Source organism: Hyla sarda, chromosome 11 (genome assembly GCF_029499605.1).
Source record: "Hyla sarda isolate aHylSar1 chromosome 11, aHylSar1.hap1, whole genome shotgun sequence".
In the NCBI taxonomy this organism is placed as follows: Eukaryota; Metazoa; Chordata; class Amphibia; order Anura; family Hylidae; genus Hyla; species Hyla sarda.
The window spans coordinates 14,604,271-14,626,202 of record NC_079199.1 but is presented as its reverse complement, the minus strand read 5'-3'; the positions used below and the strand labels follow the sequence as shown (position 1 = coordinate 14,626,202).

Here is a 21,932-nt window from a genome sequence, read left to right as displayed (position 1 = left end):
GTTAGATAGTACTTAATAGGATAAATTTGTCCATTCCTAGGGTGTACAAAATTGTTACCCTTACACATCAATCCACAATTTATACATTGTCTACAGGGAAAGCTTCCTTTATTTACAACAGACAGATACCTCTGTGTGCCACCTTTTTTCTGAGAAATGTCCGCCTTAACCAGTCTGTCTTTTAGATTTGTTTGTCTTCTATAGGATAAAAGGGGATAGGAGTCAAATTCAGAAATATTACAACAATCCTGTATAATGTGCCAATGTTTTCTGATAATATTGCCTATAGCCTTAGAGTCCTCACTATAGGTGGTTACAAAAGGCACCCGTGTGTCACTCTTAATCCTTCTCTCTGGTACCTCCTCCATCTGTTCCACATGGGTTCTATGTCTCTGTACCAAATCCCTGGGGTAACCCCTCTTGGCAAAATTGTCAGTCATCCTTTTCAATGCCGTTTCCAATTTATCTTTTGTGTCTGTAATCCTCCTTGCCCTCAGCATCTGGCTGAAGGGCAAGGAGTTGACCATAGGTCTTGGGTGACAGCTCTCAAACTTCAATAACATGTTACAATCAGTCGGTTTAATGTACAAGTCAGTGGTCAGACCACCATTTTCAACACTGACCAGTACATCCAGAAAGTTAATGGACTCATGAGAATGTGTGAGAGTAAACCTAATGCTTGTAGTGACACCATTCAAATAGTCCTGAAAAGAGAGTAATTCAGACACTCCCCCACTCCAGATGAGGAAGATGTCGTCTATGTATCGCCACCACCCCAGGACATGCCTGAAGTGGTGCGACACATAGACGTACATCTCCTCAAAATGCGCCATGTATATATTTGCGTATGTAGGCGCAGTATTGCTCCCCATTGCGGTCCCTGTTATTGGGTTATTGTGGGGTCATGTGCTGTTATTGGGTTATTGTGGGGTCATGTGCTGTTATTGGGTTATTGTGGGGTCATGTGCTGTTATTGGGTTTTTGTGGGGTCATGTGCTGTTATTGGGTTATTGTGGGGTCATGTGCTGTTATTGGGTTATTGTGGGGTCAAGTGCTGTTATTTAGTTACTGGGATCAAGTGCTGTTATTGAAGTATCTGCTGTTATTAGGTAATTGGGAGTGTCATGTGCTGTTATTGGGGTCCTGTGCTGCTAGTGAGTTAATGGAGGTTTTCTGCTGTTATTGGGTCATGCAGGGTCCTGACCCCTCATTGGGGGACTTGGTCTGTTACGAAGGATCCTACAATGTCAATGTTACAGGGGGTCTTAGGCTGTTGCTGTCTCTGGTGGTCCTGTGGCTAGCAGTGTTGTGGGGTCACTGTTGACGTTGCGGTTTGGTGTGTGAAGCGTTTCACTCAATAACTTTTCCTAGAAAGAATGAACCAGAAGTTTGGCAGACAGAAGAGATGTGCGGGAGCCCAGACCCCCACACAGGGTGAGAGAACCCCTCCTGTATGTGCCAATCATTGTTCTGGGAATGACTCCTGGATTTGCTGTTTTCTCTTCTTTCCATTACTTTTTACCCCTGAAGTCTCCAAGGTCCTTTATTCTTCACGTCTGGTTGTTGGAACGGCTGCTTCCTGCCAAATCCCAGATCCTAGTGGAGCATGTGATGGACTGGACGCCATCCCAAAGAGCGAGACCGCGACACGACAAGACATTACTTCCTGCAGAATAAACTGTGACCACAGATGGGAAATGTAAGGGTCAGTCCATTAAGGGCATAACACTATCCTAGAGGGCATGAAATATGACTAGTTACTGTAGAGATATATATAGATAGATAGATAGATAGATAGATAGATAGATAGATAGATAGATATGAGCTAGATATGGGATAGATAGATATGAGATAGATAGATAGATATGAGATAGATAGATATGAGATAGATAGATAGATAGATAGATAGAAAAGAGATAGATATGAGATAGATAGATATGAGCTAGATATGGGACAGATAGATATGAGATAGATAGATATGAGATAGATAGATAGATAGATGATATGAAATAGATAGATAGATATGAGATAGATAGATATGAGATAGATAGATAGATAGATAGATAGAAAGACATGAGTGTCACGATGCCGGCTGGCAGGTAGTGGATCCTCTGTGCCAGAGAGGGATTGGCGTGGACCGTGCTAGTGGATCGGTTCTAAGTCACTACTGGTTTTCACCAGAGCCCGCCGCAAAGCGGGATGGTCTTGCTGCGGCGGTAGTGACCAGGTCGTATCCACTAGCAACGGCTCAACCTCTCTGGCTGCTGAAGATAGGCGAGGTACAAGGGAGTAGACAGAAGCGAGGTCGGACGTAGCAGAAGGTCGGGGGCAGGCGGCAAGGTTCGTAGTCAGGGTGAATAGCAGAAGTACTGGTACACAGGCTTAGACACACAAAACGCTTTCACTAGGCACAAGGGCAACAAGATCCGGCAAGGGAGTGCAAGGGAGGAGACCAGATATAGCCAGGGAGCAGGTGGAAGCCAATTAAGCTAATTGGGCCAGGCACCAATCATTGGTGCACTGGCCCTTTAAGTCTCAGGGAGCTGGCGCGCGCGCGCCCTAGAGAGCGGAGCCGCGCGCGCCAGCAGATGACAGCAGGGGACGGGAACGGGTAAGTGACCTGGGATGCGATTCGCGAGCGGGCGCGTCCCGCTGTGCGAATCGCATCCCCAACGGCCATGACAGAGCAGCGCTCCCGGTCAGCGGGACTGACCGGGGAGCTGCAGGGAGAAAGACGCCGTGAGCGCTCCGGGGAGGAGCGGGGACCCGGAGCGCTAGGCGTAACAATGAGCTAGATATGGGATAGATATGAGATAGATAGATAGATAGACATCTATCTAGATAGATGTCTTTGCACATGATGGAATAAACAACCACCTTTTGCATATTTGTGGAGTGCTGCATCATCTTTATTTCTCTTGATTGAGGAACCAGTGGATCCAGGTTCCAGGAATGCGGGCACCCCATTTTCATTTTCTTCTTCTATTCTGGACGACTGAGGTGCTGTCTTTATCTATTTGCTAGATAGATAGATAGATATGAGCTAGATATGGGATAGATAGATATGAGATAGATAGATTATACAAAAAAAATGGTTGCAGCAGCACTCATGGTCAAAAAATGGAGGCTCTTAGCGCACTTTTTGATCAAAACGTGTCCCCCATCCACCATGCGGAGGTGGCCTCTTTTCGGATGGGACCCTAACACACATTCTGAGCCTAACACTCATAACACTCACCTCTGCTGGGCATATAGCCTCTGACTGGGTGACATGTTGGATCCATTATCAATTTAAAATATCTCCTGTGAAAAAGGGGGAGGGGTGCAAGGCTACAGAGGGTGACATTCCCCCTAAGTTGCACAAAAAAAAACAAAAAGAAAAACAGCCAGCACGACTACCTAATACACGGGTGCACACTGCTGTGGCAAATACAGAGTATACAAAAAAGAAGATTGCAGCAGCACTCTTGGTCAAAAAAATGTTGTGCAACTTAGCAGGAATGGCACATTCACAGTGTAGGGTCCGTCCCAATGAGGTCACCTTATCGTGGTGGGATGGTCCAAACTATTTGGAAAAAATGGTGAGCGAAGCACCTCAATTTTTCATTTTTTCACTGTAGCAATATAGCATTTCATGTTTTATCTGTATCTTTGTGCTAGCAGTGTGCTGCTGTATTCTCCTGCTTGTAGATAGATAGATAGATAGAAAATATCCAATAAAGGTGACAGCAGCACACCAAAGTAGCAAAGAAGAGTGTTGCTTTAATACAGCAATACAAAGGTACAATGTTTCTGTGGTGTCACATCACCATTTTCAATGGATACTACATTAGTGGACCTGGGACCGAGGCCCCCTAGACCGCCTGCACCCACAGCTGTGTTGGACATTTTGGGAGTGCTGCTCTTTCCTTGTTTTTGCTAGATAGATAGATTGATATGAGATAGATAGATAGATAGATAGATATGAGATAGATAGATAAATGAGATGGATAGGGATAGATATATAGATAGACAGATATTAGATAGATATGAGATGTATAGATAGATAAATAGATATTTGATAGATATGAGATAGATAGATGTTAGATAGATAAATATGAGATAGATAGATAGATATTAGATAGATATGAGATAGATAGATATGAGATAGATAGATATGAGATAGATAGATATGAGATAGATAGATAGATAGATAGATAGATAGATAGATAGATAGATAGATATGAGATAGATATGTGGCATCACAGCACCAAAGTCTGTCCTGTGGCTTCGGACTGTTTCAGCCAGACATAGGTGTTGGGCCCACTGAGGGACTTCTTATCACATTAATTATGTTTGAACTTTAGTAAGAGTTAATATTTATAATTATTATTGTTGTTGTTGTCCTCATGTATGTTGTTTGTATGTTACTGTGCCTTTAAGCAAAGATGCAGTGAACCCCATGTGACCCTGCCTGCCAATGGGAACCCCTAAATTCTTCCCCATTTAGTGTAGTGGGGGAGGAGTTGCCCCAGTTGAGTCGAGTGCTAGTCCCTTTTATGAGAAGAGCAAGTGTGGTTAAGGTGTGAGGTGTGCGGAAGCCTCAAGGGAAGGCGCAGATCAAATTTATTAAATCCGGTCATTCTGCAAGGATCACCGTACGGGGGAAGTTCATGCCCTGGCGGAGAAAGCTACAAGACCTTGACAGAACCCTAGCTACCAGGATTGAGTTTCTCAAGTCAGTATCAATTTATTTGGTGAAAGCACCACAAGTCACAGCAAGACAACAGGGCTCCCAAAGGGTTATATTGCGTCGGTGTGTTCATTCACTCCCAGTGTCTGGCCCTGAAGAAGCTGTCTCCAACATCGGACCATGTATAGGATAACTGTGCCCTGGCAGCCCGTGGAACAAAAGTTTGTGGCCTGCACCAGGTATATGTAATTTGTATTGCCCGACGCCCGGGACATGCAGTTCCGGGCGCCGAGCAGGTAACTTCTTCAGGCATTTAGCCCTGCTTCGGGCAAGCAGCGCTAAATTACAGAAGACTTCACTTGCCCCACCCTCCTCCGCATCTCTGGTTGGCCGGCCGGCATCAGTCTGATGAGGGACGTCGTGTATGTGACGTCCCTCCGCAGACCTGCACAGGAGGACGTCAGTGACGTCACTCGTCAGGCCGCTGCCGGAGAGGAGAAGCGCAGCGCAGGACAGGTAAGGTTGTCTATGTGTGTGTGTGTGTGTGTGTGAGAGAGAGAGAGCATGTGTGTGTGAGGTCATGTGTGTGTGTGTGTGTGTGTGAGGTAATGTGTGTGTGTGTGAGGTCATGTGTGTGTGTGTGAGGGCATGTGTGTGTGTGAGAGCATGTGTGTGTGTGAGTGAGTCGGGGGGGAGAGGGGAAACGACAATGCTACCTAATGTCGGGAACCTGCTACTACCTAATGTGGGGAATCTGCTACTACCTAAAGTGGGGAACCTGCTTCTACCTAATGTGGGGAACCTGCTACTACCTAATGTGGGGAACCTGCTTCCACCTAATGTGGGGAACCTGCTACCACCTAATGTGGGGAACCTGCTTCCACCTAATGTGGGGAACCTGCTGCCTACCTAAAGTGGGGAACCTGCTGCCTACCTAATGTGGGGAACTTGCTGCCTACCTAATGTGGGGAACCTGTTGCCTACCTAATGTGGGGAACCTGCTGCCTACCTAATGTGGGGAACCTGCTACTACCTAATGTGGGGAACCTGCTGACTACCTAATGTGGGGAACCGGCTTCTACCTAATGTGGGTAACCTGCTACTACCTAAAATGGGGAACCTACTACTACCTAACGTGGGGAACCTGCTTCTACCTAATGTGGGGAACTTGCTGCCTACCTAATGTGGGGAACTTGCTGCCTACCTAATGTGGGGAACCTGCTGTCTACCTACGGTAATGTGGGAAACCTGCTGCCTACCTAATGTGGGGAACCTGCTGCCTACCTAATGTGGGGAACCCCCAGAAGTAGCACCCCCATCATCCGTCAGCTCATGCTATTACCACACGGGGTAGGGGGAATGGGGGGGATGCTTGGGGTGCTACTGCTGGTGGGGATGTTGCTGGTGAATGATGAGGGGCGCATAATGGGGGCATTATATATAAGGGGTGCATGCGATAGATAGATAAATATGAGATAGATAGAAAGATAGGAGATAGATAGATAGATAGATAGATATGAGAGATAGATAGATAGATAGATAGATAGATAGATGGATAAGAAAAGCTGGGTTGGTTAGAAGTTATAATGGTTATATTGGTTGTCATCCAGCTTTTCCAGTTACAGAAAGGACAGAATAGTAGTTGTTATAGGAAAGAAATAGAGGATTCACAAAAGAGATTTTTTTTGTTTCTATTGCACAATGCAGCAGAGCGGAGGCTCCCGGGAGAGGATTCTCATCTGTATGGGAAGCGATGCTCCCAGAAAACCTTTCATAGGGTCACTAATAGCATTCCACCAGTGAGGACCCAGCCCTGATGTAAATGAGATTCTACTTATTAACCTTTATTGTCTACAAGTCCTCAATGACTGTGAAAATCAATGTACACTAAGGAGGTTTATTCCAGATATAGGCAGGAGAAAAATACAGCAGAAAAGAAGGGAAAAAACAACGTAGAGAACAGAAAAGAAATAATATTAACCTCTGTCTGTACAGAGAATGAGATAGATATGAGATATATATTAGATAGATAGATAGATAGATAGATATGAGATAGATAGATATGAGATAGATAGATATGAGAGATATGAGATAGATAGATAAATAGATATGAGATAGATATGAGATAGATAGATATGAGATAGATAGATATGAGAGATATGAGATAGATAGATATGAGATAGATAGATAGATAGATAGATAGATATGAGATAGATAGATATGAGATAGATAGATATGAGATAGATAGAAATGAGAGATATGAGATAGATAGATATGAGATAGATAGATAATGGGATACATAGATAGATAGATATGAGATAGATAGATAGATAACCAAAGAATAAGTTGGCCAGCACTAATGATTCCAAACTATTGTAAAGACCTGGCTTACAGGTGCAGGCTGCTGGGCTAAATATACAGCAACAGGAGAATACAGCAGCCCACTGCTAGCACAAAGATATAGATACAACATGAGTATATAGATAAACATGAGTATATGGAAAGAACATGAAAAGCTATACAGCTGTAGTGCAATAGATGAAAATATGAAACTATGAAATTATGAGGTACTTAGCTTGCAAATTTGGCTGCCAAATAGCGTGGACCGTCCCACCATGGTAAGGTGACCTCATTCTGGGACGGACTCTACGCTATGAATATGCCTCTGTGTGAACAGTACAGCAGGCATTGCAAGGTCTGAAACATCCAAGGCACCTTATATACACCTAATAGAGGTGGGTGGGGTGCAAGAGCCAACATGGAGGTAGCCACTCCCCCGTATGTGTAATACAACCAAAGAATAAGTTGGCCAGCACTATTGATTCCAAACTATTGTAAAGACCTGGCTTACAGTTGCAGGCTGCTGGGCTAAATATACAGCAACAGGAGAATACAGCAGCCCACTGCTAGCACAAAGATATAGATACAACATAAGTATATACACCTCTATTAGGTGTATATATGGTGCCTTGGATGGTTCAGACCTTGCAATGCCTGCTGTACCACACAGAGGCAAATTCATAGTATAGGGTCCATCCCAGAATGAGGTCACCTTACCGTGGTGGGATGGTCCACGCTATTTGGCCGCCAAATTTGCAAGCTAAGTACCTCATAATTTCATAGTTTCATATTTTCATCTATTACACTACAGCTGTATAGCTTTTCATGTTCTATCTATATACTCTTGTTTATCTATATACTCATGTTGTATCTATATCTTTGTGATAGCAGTGTGCTGCTGTATTCTCCTGTTGCTGTATATTTAGCCCAGCAGCCTGCACCTGTAAGCCAGGTCTTTACAATAGTTTGGAATCAATAGTGCTGGCCAACTTATTCTTTGGTTGTATTACACATTACACGGGGGAGTGGCTACCTCCATGTTGGCTCTTGCACCCCACCCACCTCTATTAGGTGTATATAAGGTGCCTTGGATGTTTCAGACCTTGCAATGCCTGCTGTACTGTTCACACAGAGGCATATTCACAGTGTAGGGTCCGTCCCAGAATGAGGTCACCTTACCGTGGTGGGATGGTCCACGCTATTTGGCCGCCAAATTTGCAAGCTATGTACCTCATAATTTCACAGTTTCATATTTTCATCTATTGCACTACAGCTGTATAGCTTTTCATGTTCTATCTATATACTCATGTTTATCTATATACTCATGTTGTATCTATATCTTTGTGCTAGCAGTGTGCTGCTGTATTCTCCTGTTGCTAGATAGATAGATAGATAGATAGATAGATAGATAGATAGAGAAAAAAAATTTCTTTCATAAATCCGCAGCACTCAGGAATCAATAAAAAAAAAGGGTAATTTATTCCATAAACAAAAGTGTCACAGCAACGTTTCTGTCAGCTCACCTGACCTTTCTCAAGCTTGAGAAAGGTCAGGTGACCTGGCAGAAACGTTGCTGTGACACTTTTGTTTATGGAATAAATTACACTTTTATATGGATTCCTGAGTGCTGCAGATTTATGAAAGAATTTTTTTTTATCTATCTAGCAACAGGAGAATACAGCAAGGTCCGGTTCTGCGTGCACCACTCTTTTACTGCATCTTGGATTGTGCTGCTTCCCTATTCTTTTTTTTAGATAGATAGATAGATAGAAAGATAGATAGTGGAGAGAGAGAGAGAACAAGTGAGACACTGGATACATAGATGTTTAATGTTAGAATATATATATTATTCCGTTCCCATTTCATGGTGGGAGATAATGGATGTTGTCAGGATGTTGAATTTTCGCAGGATTGGAGACTGAAGGTCGGGGAGGACAGAGGGTAAGAAGAATGAAGTGAAGCATCAGGCGCAGACAATTACTCACAGAGATGGGAGATATGACAGAAGCATGGAGATATCCAGCAGTGATGGAGTTCACGAGGAGAACTACAACTCCATGTCACTCATCTACTGCCCTGGGGACTACAACGCACTTAGGAATCCACTGACACGGGACATACAGGGCACACATATGAACCCACTGACACAGAACATATAGGGCACACATATGAACCCACTGACACCGAACATACAGGTCACACATATGAACCCACTGGCACGGGACATACAGGGCACACATATGAACCCACTGACACAGAACATATAGGGCACACATATGAACCCACTGACACAGAACATACAGGGCACACATATGAACCCACTGACACAGAATATACAGGGCACACATATGAACCCACTGACACAGAACACACAGGGCACACATATGAACCCACTGACACAGTACACACAGGGCACACATATGAACCCACTGACACAGTACATACAGGGCACACATATGAACCCACTGACACAGTGCATACAGGGCACACATATGAACCCACTGACACAGTACACACAGGGCACACATATGAACCCACTGACACAGTACATACAGGGCACACATATGAACCCACTGACACAGTACACACAGGGCACACATATGAACCCACTGACACAGTACATACAGGGCACACATATGAACCCACTGACACCGAACATACAGGGCACACATATGAACCCACTGACACCGAACATACAGGGCACACATATGAACCCACTGACAGAACATACAGGGCACACATATAAACCCACTGACACAATACATACAGGGCACACATATAAACCCACTGACACAATACATACAGGGCACACATATGAACCCACTGACATAGAACATACAGGGCACATGTATGAACCCACTGACATAGTACATACAGGGCACACATATGAACCCACTGACACAGTACATACAGGGCACACATATGAACCCACTGACATAGAACATACAGGGCACTCATATGAACCCACTGACATAGAACATACAGGGCACATGTATGAACCCACTGACATAGTACATACAGGGCACACATATGAACCCACTGACACAGAACATACAGGGCACACATATGAACCCACTGACACAGTACATACAGGGCACACATGAACCCACTGACACAGAACATACAGGGCACACATATGAACCAACTGACATAGAACATACAGGGCACACGTATGAACCCACTGACACAGAAATACAGGGCACACACATGAACCCACTGACACAGAACATACAGGGCACACATATGAACCCACTGACATAGAACATACAGGGCACACATATGAACCCACTGACACAGAACATACAGGGCACTCATATGAACCCACTGACACGGGACATACAGGGCACACATATGAACCCACTGACACAGAACATACAGGGCACACATATGAACCCACTGACACGGGACATACAGGGCACACATATGAACCCACTGACACAGAAATACAGGGCACACATATGAACCCACTGACATAGAACATACAGGGCACATGTATGAACCCACTGACACAAAACATACAGGACACACGTATGAACCCACTGACACAGATCATACATAGTGTTGCTCGCGAATATTCGCAATTCGAATTTTATTCTCGAATATCGCACAATCGCGAATACGCGAATATTCGCGAATATAGCACTATATATTCGCAATTACGAATATTCAGGTTTTTTTTTCCGCTTATGCAAATTTTAGCATATGCTCATTTTCACATATGCTAATTTTCTTATATGCGTATTTTCTCTTATGTAGATTTTCGTATATGCGAATTTTCCCGTGCACTAATTTTCTTACATGCAAATTTTCACCTATGTAAATTTTCGCATATGTTTTCTAATATGCGGATTTTCTGGTATGACATTTTTCGTATATGCGCATTTTCACATATTCTAATTTTCTGATATGCAAATTTTCTGTTATGAAATTTTTCGTATATGCGCATTTTCACACATGCTAAATTTTCTTATATGCGACTTTTTTTATATGCGTATTTTCTCGTATGTAAATTTTCTTATATGCGAATGTTTACACACATATTACGCATATGCGAATGTAGCGAATATATGACGAATATTCGTCCATATATTCGCGAAATATCGCGAACTCGAATATGACCTATGCCGCTCAACACTAAACATACAGGGCACACATATGAACCCACTGACACAGTACATACAGGGCACACATATGAACCCACTGACACAGAACATACAGGGCACACATATGAACCCACTGACACAGTACATACAGGGCACACATATGAACCCACTGACACAGAACATACAGGGCACACATATGAACCCACTGACACAGAACATACAGGGCACACATATGAACCCACTGACATAGTACATACAGGGCACACATATGAACCCACTGACACAGTACATACAGGGCACATATATGAACCCACTGACACAGAACATACAGGGCACACATATGAACCCACTGACACAGAACATACAGGGCACACATATGAACCCAGTGACACGGGACATACAGGGCACACATATGAACCCACTGACATAGAACATACAGGGCACACATATGAACCCACTGACACGGAACTTACAGGGCACACATATAAACCCACTGACATAGTACATACAGGGCACACATATGAACCCACTGACACAGAACATACAGGGCACACATATGAACCCACTGACACAGAACATACAGGGCACACATATGAACCCACTGACATAGAACATACAGGGCACATATATGAACCCACTGACATAGAACATACAGGGCACACATATGAACCCACTGACACGGAACATACAGGGCACACATATGAACCCACTGACACAGAACATACAGGACACACATATCAACCCACTGACACAGAACATACAGGGCACACATATGAACCCACTGACATAGAACATACAGGGCACATATATGAACTCACTGACATAGTACATACAGGGCACACATATGAACCCACTGACATAGTACATACTGGGCACACATATGAACCCACTGACATAGAACATACAGGGCACACATATGAACCCACTGACACAGAACATACAGGGCACACATATGAACCCACTGACACAGAAATACAGGGCACTCATATGAACCCACTGACATAGAACATACAGGGCACACATATGAAACCACTGACACAGAACATACAGGGCACACATATAAACCCACTGACACAATACATACAGGGCACACATATGAACCCACTGACTCGGGATATACAGGGCACACATATGAACCCACTGACATAGAACATACAGAGCACATATATGAACTCACTGACACGGGACATACAGGGCACACATATGAACCCACTGACATAGAACATACAGGGCACACATATGAACCCACTGACATAGAACATACAGGGCACACGTGTGAACCCACTGACACGGGACATACAGGGCACACATATGAACCCACTGACACAGAACATACAGGGCACACATATGAACCCACTGACACGGGACATACAGGGCACATTGCATTTTTGGGTCTTTGTAAATTTTTGCAGAACACAGCATGCTAGAAAAGACATGTGGTGCAAATGTAAAAAGTTGCAAAAGGAAAGTCGGATTGATGATTAGGAGACTCCTTAGCGGCCTCCGTTAGTGAGGGCAGTTTTGTTGGCACTATATATAGGGGCACTCCAGTTGTCACTATTCATTTGGATACTCCAGTTATCATGGCTATGGGACAGCTCTGGTGCTCAGTCCGGGGACCACAGTATAAAGCTGGTAATATCCTTTGCCCATTTTGTGCTGCCCCCTGTGCCAGTATAGGCACCTGCCCAGGGAGGAGTCAGCAGGATGTAGCACAATGCCAGTAAATCAGGTGTTTGCCCGCTCACATGGAAGTAACGGTGGAGCGAATGCGCTGATTCCTTCCATGCTACAGTAAATAATCCACAGCTCCGGCTCCAGGCTGGAAACCAGAAGAAGAGCTCCGAGCCGCAAATCCAACTCACAGCCCTAATTCATGATTACAGGAGATGGAAAATGGAGACAAATGCTCCGCAGCTGGATACAAAGAAGCAATGGAAGGAACCAGCGGCCAAATCCAGGTCTCCACAGTGTCCTTAGATCCTCCAGGGAAGGGAGAAGGAGATTGATAATTAACTTAAAGGGGTACTCCGGTGGAAAACTTCTATTTTTTTTTTTTTTTTTATCAACTGGTGCCAGAATGTTTAACAGATTTGTAAATTACAACAACCAAAGAAAACGTAGGTGCACTCACCACAGAGCTGAGACTGTCACGTCTGGATGTCCGGTGTCCGGTAGCCAGATCATGGCATAGGCGCTGGTATCGTGTTGCCTCCGAGCATCACACGATACCAGCACCTATGCCGTGACCCGGCTACCCGACACCGGACATCCAGACGCGACAGTCTTAGCTCTGCGGTGAGTGCACCTACATTTTCTTTGGTTGTTGTATTTGATGCTTTATATCTGTGTACGTGCACCCCGCAGGAAATCTTATCGGAGGTCGCCGAGGACCTTGCTGTACACATCATTAGGTGATATAGTTCTCCATGTATGCTCTCCCTACATTTCTATCTTGGAATTCGGTATAAGATTTGTAAATTACTTCTATTAAAAGTATTAAGTATTAAATTACTTCATGACCACAGTGCTCTCTGCTGACACCTCTGTCCATTTTAGGAACTGTCCAGAGCAGCATAGGTTTGTTATGGGGATTTTCTCCTGCTCTGGATAGTTCCTAACAAGGACAGAGGTGTCAGCAGAGAGCACTGTGGTCGTGACAGAAAAGAAGACCAAAAAGAAAAGAAATTCATCTCTAGTATACAGCCGCTAATAAGTACTGGAAGGATTAAGATTTTTTTTTAAATAGAAGTAATTTACAAATCTGTTTAACTTTCTGACATCAGTTGATTTAAAAAAAAAAAAAATTCCACTGGAGTACCCCTAAAAGGGGTACTCCACTGGCCATTGCTCGGAACATTTAGTTCCGAACGCTGTTCGCATGCTGCTGGGGTCGACCACGCCCCCTAAATGCAGGTTCCATAGACTTACATTGAGGGGGAGTGGCCAACCCCAGCACCGCACACACAGCGTTCGGAACTAAATGTTCCGAACAATGGCCAGTGGAGTACCCCTTTAAAGAGAGACTACAGAGAAATTATACATAGGAGGCCTAGGCACTAAAAAAAAAGTAATCCCCCCCCCCCCCCACCACCACCACCACCAATGCTATTTTATACAGTTTGACATGTAATTTTAACCCATATGATACTACCATATAGTGACAAAATAATATGCAGCTACCAATTCATCTACCCCCTAAAATAGTTCTCCCATAAAACTAAAAAAAAACTACATAATGCTTCTATACAGTTCCAGCATAATACTGCCATATAGGGGGAGATTGGTCAAGACCTGTGCTGAGGAAAAGTTGCCCAGTTGTCCATAGCAACCAATCAGATCGCTTCTTTCACTTTTGAAAAGGGCCTCTGATAAACAAAAGAACCGATCTGATTGGTTGCTATACCAGTTGGCCATAGCAACCAATCAGATCGCTTCTTTTCTTTACCAGAGGCCTTTTCAAAAATTAAAGAAGCGATCTGATTGGTTGCTATGGAAACTGGTCAACTTTTCCTCTGCACAGGTGTTGATGAATCTTTCTCATAGTTCCTACATTTCTTCTGCCATATAGCTTCTACATAATACTGTCATATAGGTCCCAAATAATACTGCCATTGTTTCTTCATTATACTGTCATATAGTTCCCAAATAATACTGCCATTGTTTCTGCATTATACTGTCATATAGTTCCTACGTAATACTTACAGTATAAAGACACTATAGAGGCGTCATATACAATATAAAGAGTATATATAGACACTTGATGCACAGTATATAGATACTGTAGAGACTTTATATACAATATATACAGTATATATAGACACTATAGAGACTTTATAAACAATATAAACTGTATATTTTAAAACTTGGGGGTACAGTATGCCCAGTATTTAGACACTATAGAGTCTTTATATACAGTATATATAGAAACTAGATGTACAGTATATAGACACTGTGCGAGACTTTGTATACAATATATACAGTATATATAGACACTTCATGTACAGCATATAGACACTATAGAGACTCCATTTACAGTATATACAGACACTTCATGTACAGTATATAGACACTATAGAGACTCCATATGCAGTATATACAGACACTTCATGTACAGTATATAGACACTATAGAGACTCCATATGCAATATATACAGTATATACAGACACTTCATGTACAGTATATAGACACTATAGAGACTCCATATACTATATATACAGTATATAAAGACACTTCATGTACAGTATATAGACACTATAGAGACTCCATATACTATATATACAGTATATAAAGACACTTCATGTACAGTATATAGACACTATAGAGACTTCATATACAGTGTATATATATAAAGAGAGAGAGAGAGACACTATAGAACTTTTGTATACAATATACAGTATATATAAACTCTATATAGAGTAGATATAGAGACGTTGTATAAAATGTATATACAGTATATAGACACTTGATGTACAGTATATAGACTCTAGAGAGACGTTTGGGGGAGATTTATCAAAACCTGTGCAGAGGTAAAGTTGCTGAGTTGCCCATAGCAACCAATCAGATCGCTTCTTTCATTTTTCACAGGTCTCTTTAAAAATGAAAGAAGCGATCTGATTGGTTGCTATGGGCAACTCAGCAACTTTACCTCTGCACAGGTTTTGATAAATCTCCCCCATTGTATACAATATATACAGTGTATATATAGTCACTTGATGTACAGTATATATAGACTCTATAGAGACATTGTATACAATAAATACAGTATATATATTCACTTGATGTACAGTATATAGACCCTTTAGAGACGTTGTATACAATATACACAGTATATAGAGACACTTGATGTACAGTATATATAGACTCTAGAGATGTATACAATATATACAGTATATAGACACTTGATGTACAGTGTATATAGACTCTATAGAGACGTTTTTTACGATATATACAGTATATAGACTCTATAGATACATTGTTTACGATATATACAGTATATAGACACTGGATGTACAGTATATATAGACTCTATAGAGATGTTGTATACGATATATACAGTATATAGACACTTGATGTACAGTATATAGAGACTTCATATACAATACATACAGTATATATAGACACTTGATGTACAGTATATATAGACTCTATAGAGACATTGTATACAATATACACAGTATATATAGACACTTGATGTACAGTATATATAGACTATAGAGACGTATACAATATATACAGTATATATAGACACTTGATGTACAGTATATATAGACTATAGAGACGTATACAATATATACAGTATATATAGACACTTGATGTACAGTATATAGACGCTATAGAGACGTTGTATACACTATATACAGTATATATAGACTCTATAGAGACTTTATATACACTGTATACAGTATATAGACACTTGATGTATAGTATATAGACTCTATAGAGACATTGTATACACTATATACAGTATATAGACACTTGATGTACAGTATATATAGACTCTATAGAGACGTTGTATACACTATATACAGTATATATAGACTCTATAGAGACGTTGTATACACTATATACAGTATATATAGACTCTATAGAGACGTTGTATACACTATATACAGTATATAGACACTTGATGTACAGTATATAGACTCTATAGAGACGTTGTATACACTATATACAGTATATAGACTCTATAGTGACGTTGTATACACTATATACAGTATATATAGACTCTATAGAGACATTGTATACACTATATACAGTATATATAGACTCTATAGAGACGTTGTATACACTATATACAGTATATAGACACTTGATGTACAGTATATAGACTCTATAGAGACGTTGTATACACTATATACAGTATATAGACACTTGATGTACAGTATATATAGACTCTATAGAGACGTTGTATACACTATATACAGTATATATAGACTCTATAGAGACGTTGTATACACTATATACAGTATATAGACACTTGATGTACAGTATATATAGACTCTATAGAGACGTTGTATACACTATATACAGTATATATAGACTCTATAGAGACATTGTATACACTATATACAGTATATAGACACTTGATGTACAGTATATATAGACTCTATAGAGACGTTGTATACACTATATACAGTATATATAGACTCTATAGAGACGTTGTATACACTATATACAGTATATATAGACTCTATAGAGACGTTGTATACACTATATACAGTATATAGACACTTGATGTACAGTATATAGACTCTATAGAGACGTTGTATACACTATATACAGTATATAGACTCTATAGAGACGTTGTATACACTATATACAGTATATATAGACTCTATAGAGACATTGTATACACTATATACAGTATATATAGACTCTATAGAGACGTTGTATACACTATATACAGTATATAGACACTTGATGTACAGCTTATACAGTGCACAGCGTGTGGTGTGGAGAATAGATGTCGCTGGCGCTGATGATAATAAACAGCCCTTCTGGGCGCCTGTAGATATATAGGAGCTGACAGCCATTTGCCTGCTAAGTGGGGATGTGACATGACAATCCTTCTCCCAATGTGACAGATTCGCTGGCACCACTTTCTTTCACTCCGCATTTCAGATCATCGCTGCATAGATTACATTCTCTACGTTGCATTTTAAGTTAAATAATATCACAATTTGCAAAGTAGTCAGACTGCTTTATAGTCACATCCCCAGCACACCGTGTCCACAGCTCAACTTAAAAGGGAACCCTAACTAGAATAGATTAAAAGAAAGAAAGATAGATATGAGATGGATAGATAGATAGATATGAGATAGTTATGAGATAGATATATAGATATGAGATAGTTATGAGATAGATAGATAGATAGATCGATCGATAGATAGATAGATAGATATGAGATAGATAGATAGATTGACAAATTTGCGAGCTAAGTGCCTCACTATTTCATAGTTTCACATTTGCATCTATTACACCATAGCTGTATAGCTCTCCATGTTTTATCTGCATGTTCATGTTTCACCTATATCCTTGTGCTGGCAGTGTGCTGCTGTATTCTTCTGTTGCTGTATATCTAGCCTAGTAGCGTGCACCTGTAGGCCAGGTCCATATAATAGTTTGGTATCAACTAAAGTGCTGGCTGACTTATTCTTTGTCTGTATTGCACATACGGGGGAGGGGCTACCTCCATGTTGGCCTTGCACCCCACCCACCTCTATCAGGTGTATATAAGGTGTCTTGGATGTTCCAGACCCTGCCATGCTTACTGAACTGTTCACACAGAGGCATATTCACAGTGTAGGGTCCGTCCCAATGAGGCTACCTTATCGCGGTGGGACGGTCCAAGCTATTTGACTGCCGGCGGAGACAAATTTGCGAGCTAAGTGCCTCATTATTTCATAGTTTCACATTTGCATCTATTACACCATAGCTGTATATATCTCCATGTTTTATCTGCATGTTCATGTTTCACCTATGTCCTTGTGCTGGCAGTGTGCTGCTGTATTCTTCTGTTGCTAGATATGAGATAGATAGATAGATAGATAGATAGATATGAGATAGATAGATAAATAGGATATAGATATATAGATAGATAGGAGGTAAATATAGATAGATAGATAGATAGATATGAGATAGATAGATATGAGATAGATAGATAGATAGATAGATATGAGATAGATAGATACCAAACAAGAAAAAATCTGCAGCACTCCAGGAAGCTTGAGAAAGGCTGCAAGTGGGAAGCCGAAACGTTGCTGTGCCGTTAGGCTAATAAATCCACCTTTTTTCACTGCATCCTGGAGTGCTGCAGATTTTTTCTTGTTTGGTATCCACAATTGACCCGTTACCTGGGACAACGACTTGCTGGCACCCGGCACTTTCTTCTCTTTTTGGGTTGAGCTGCTTCAATTTTTTACTTAGATAGATAGATAGATAGATATATATGAGATAGATAGATATGAGATAGATATGAGATAGATAGATAGATAGATATGAGATAGATATGAGATAGATAGATAGATAGATAGATAGATAGATAGATATGAGATAGGTAGATAGATAGATAGATATGAGATAGGTAGATAGATAGATAGATAGATAGATATGAGATAGATAGATGTGAGATAGATATGAGATAGATAGATAGATATGAGATAGATAGATGGATATGAGATAGATAGATGATAGATAGATGATAGATAGATAGATAGATAGATAGATATGAGATAGATAGATATGAGATAGATAGATATGAGATAGATAGATATGAGATAGATAGATAGATAGATAGATAGATATGAGATAGATAGATAGATATGAGATAGATAGATAGATGATAGATAGATATGAGATAGATAGATAGATAGATATTATTTTGCTTGGTGGCATGAAGCCCTGTTGTTGTATACATTAGAAGTTCCCATTTCCCATTTGATTCTCCTATAATCTATATAATGAGTTTTTCTTTCTTTGCCTCGTTCAGTCAACTTTTAAGCTTAAAACGAGCGGAAAACGTTCTTCTGTCGCAGCATTTATGGCCGAGAACTGATTAAATGACTAAAAAAGAACATTGCACCTTAATGACTTTAATAAAGTCTGTAGGACGCCCCGGCTCCAGGATGTAAAGTTCTGTACAAAACGTATAAACCATGAAGGAGTTCTGAGACAGCGAGGACCAAGGGGGGGGACTAATCACATCCTTGAGATAATCAGGGCAGCACAGAGTATTTAAGGAGCTGAGTGCACTGACCTGGAGTGACCCATCAGTGTGGGAGGAAGTCAGTAAGGACAGGGCTGTGGGGTCTGGGTGTGAGGAGGGGGAAGATTTTCCCAGGTACATTTCCATCAGATGGCGCCTGCATAATATACAGTGACCCACAGGGCTCATTCTATGAATGGACCCTTTTAAAGGGGTACTCCGGTGGAAAAAAAAAAAAAATTCAAATCAACTGGTGCCAGAAAGTTAAAGGGGTACTCCGGCACAAAACATCTTATCCCCTATCAAAAGGATAGAGGATAAGATGTTAGATTGTAGGGATCCCGCCGCTGGGGACACCTGCGATCGCCGGCATGGCACCCCGGTCATCCATGCACGGAGCGAACTCTGCTCTGTGCCGGATGACTGGCGACTACAGCCGCCGCCCCTCTCCATTCCGGTCTATGGGAGGAGGCGTGACGGCTAGTAAGTAACCGTCATGTCCCCTCCCATAGACATGTATGGAGGGGGTGTGGTGTGACGTCACAAACACAGGAGCTCCACGCTCCCGTATTCCGGACGCCACTGCAACTGGCCCGGAGATCGCGGGGGTCCCCAGGAGCGGGACCCCCGCGATCTAACATCTTATCCCCAATCCTTTTGATGGAGGATATGATGTTTTTCACCGGAGTACCCCTTTAAGCAGATTTGTAAATCACTTCTATTTAAAAATCTTACTCCTTCCAGTACTTATCAGCTGCTGAATGCTCCAGTGGAAGTTGTGTAGTTCTTTCCACCCTGACCACAGTGCTCTCTGCTCTGTCAGGAACTTTCCAGAATAGGAGCAAATCCCCGTAGCAAACCTCTCCAGCTCCGGACAGTTCCTGACACGGACAGAGGTGGCAGCAGTGAGCACTGTGGTCAGACTGGAAAGAACTACACAACTTCCTCTGGAGCATACAGCAGCTGATAAGTACTGGCAGGATTAAGATCTTTTGATAGAAGTAATTTTCAAATCTTTTTTAACTTTCTGACACCAGTTGATTTGGAAAAAAAAAAAAAAAAGGGTTTCCACCGGAGTACCCCTTTAATGTATATGCTGGGAGCCTATCCATTGCCTTACATAAAGGAGCTATGTCATCAAGAAGCACAGAGTATTTCAGGAGAGGAATCAACTGATCACAGAAGGAAGACAGCTTGCTCTCTGGTGCCACCTATTGGAGGTAGCATCCCTGCAAGTCAATGCCTGGCCCCGAAAGGGGCCAGGCATTGACTTGCAGGGATGCTACCTCCAATAGGTGGCACCAGAGAGCAAGATGTCTTCCTTCTGGGAGAGAGCTAATTAGCATTTTGTTTCCCAGTGCACTTTGCACCTTTATTTCTCTCTCCCTAAGATCAAACTTTACCACCAATAGTTTCACTTCCTTGGAAGTCATTGAGCCACAGATATTTAAATAATACCCCTCATGATCTTGTTATATTTTATAATCCTCCCAGGTCACTGCCCCCATCATGATAAACCACCCCCTGCCTTTATTTTTTATTATTTGTTAGTTTTCTATCTTGATATTGCTCTGTATTTTCTGCTCAGTCTCAGTCAGATTCACAGACTGGGAAGGGGCGTTCCCCAGCAGGTGTGACATCATCTGAAGCCATACAGGGGAGAACTTCCTCCCTCACTCTGCTACACACAGCCCAGAGCAGTTCAGTGTGAGATGAGCTATGATTGGCTAAGGCTGCACACACATCCCTCAGCAATCCAGACTGCATTTCCTGATTTTGGACTTCTGCCAGGCCAGCAGGAGTCCAATGTCTGTGCAAGAGATTGAGGGAAATGTGCTCTGGACAAGTAAAGAGACACCTAGTGGCAGCTTTTTCAAACACAAATAAAACATTAAAAAAAAACTTCATTTTTTTAAACAAAGTACATTATAAAGATATTTTATTTACCATAAGGAGTGCAATATCAATAATTAGTTTTAATGACAGTGCCCATTTAATGGAGCCAGCAAGCCCTCTCAGCAACACAGAGTATTTCAAGGAATGGGTATACCTCGTGCACCACTACTGTATATTCCATATATAGTGTCGCATTTTGACCTTCATGTCGTG

At 41.7% G+C, this 21,932-nt stretch overlaps 1 long non-coding RNA gene across 1 annotated transcript; it reads right to left on the bottom strand.

The window, feature by feature from the left end:
- Positions 1 to 797: 797 nt before the first annotated feature.
- Positions 798 to 14,439, bottom strand: LOC130295551 (uncharacterized). Its single transcript, XR_008848903.1, has 3 exons — positions 14,410 to 14,439; positions 2,878 to 3,020; positions 798 to 1,678 (listed from the first exon to the last, which is right to left on the bottom strand). It is a non-coding gene; the product is annotated as an uncharacterized LOC130295551 (long non-coding RNA).
- Between the last annotated feature and the right edge of the window lie 7,493 nt (positions 14,440 to 21,932).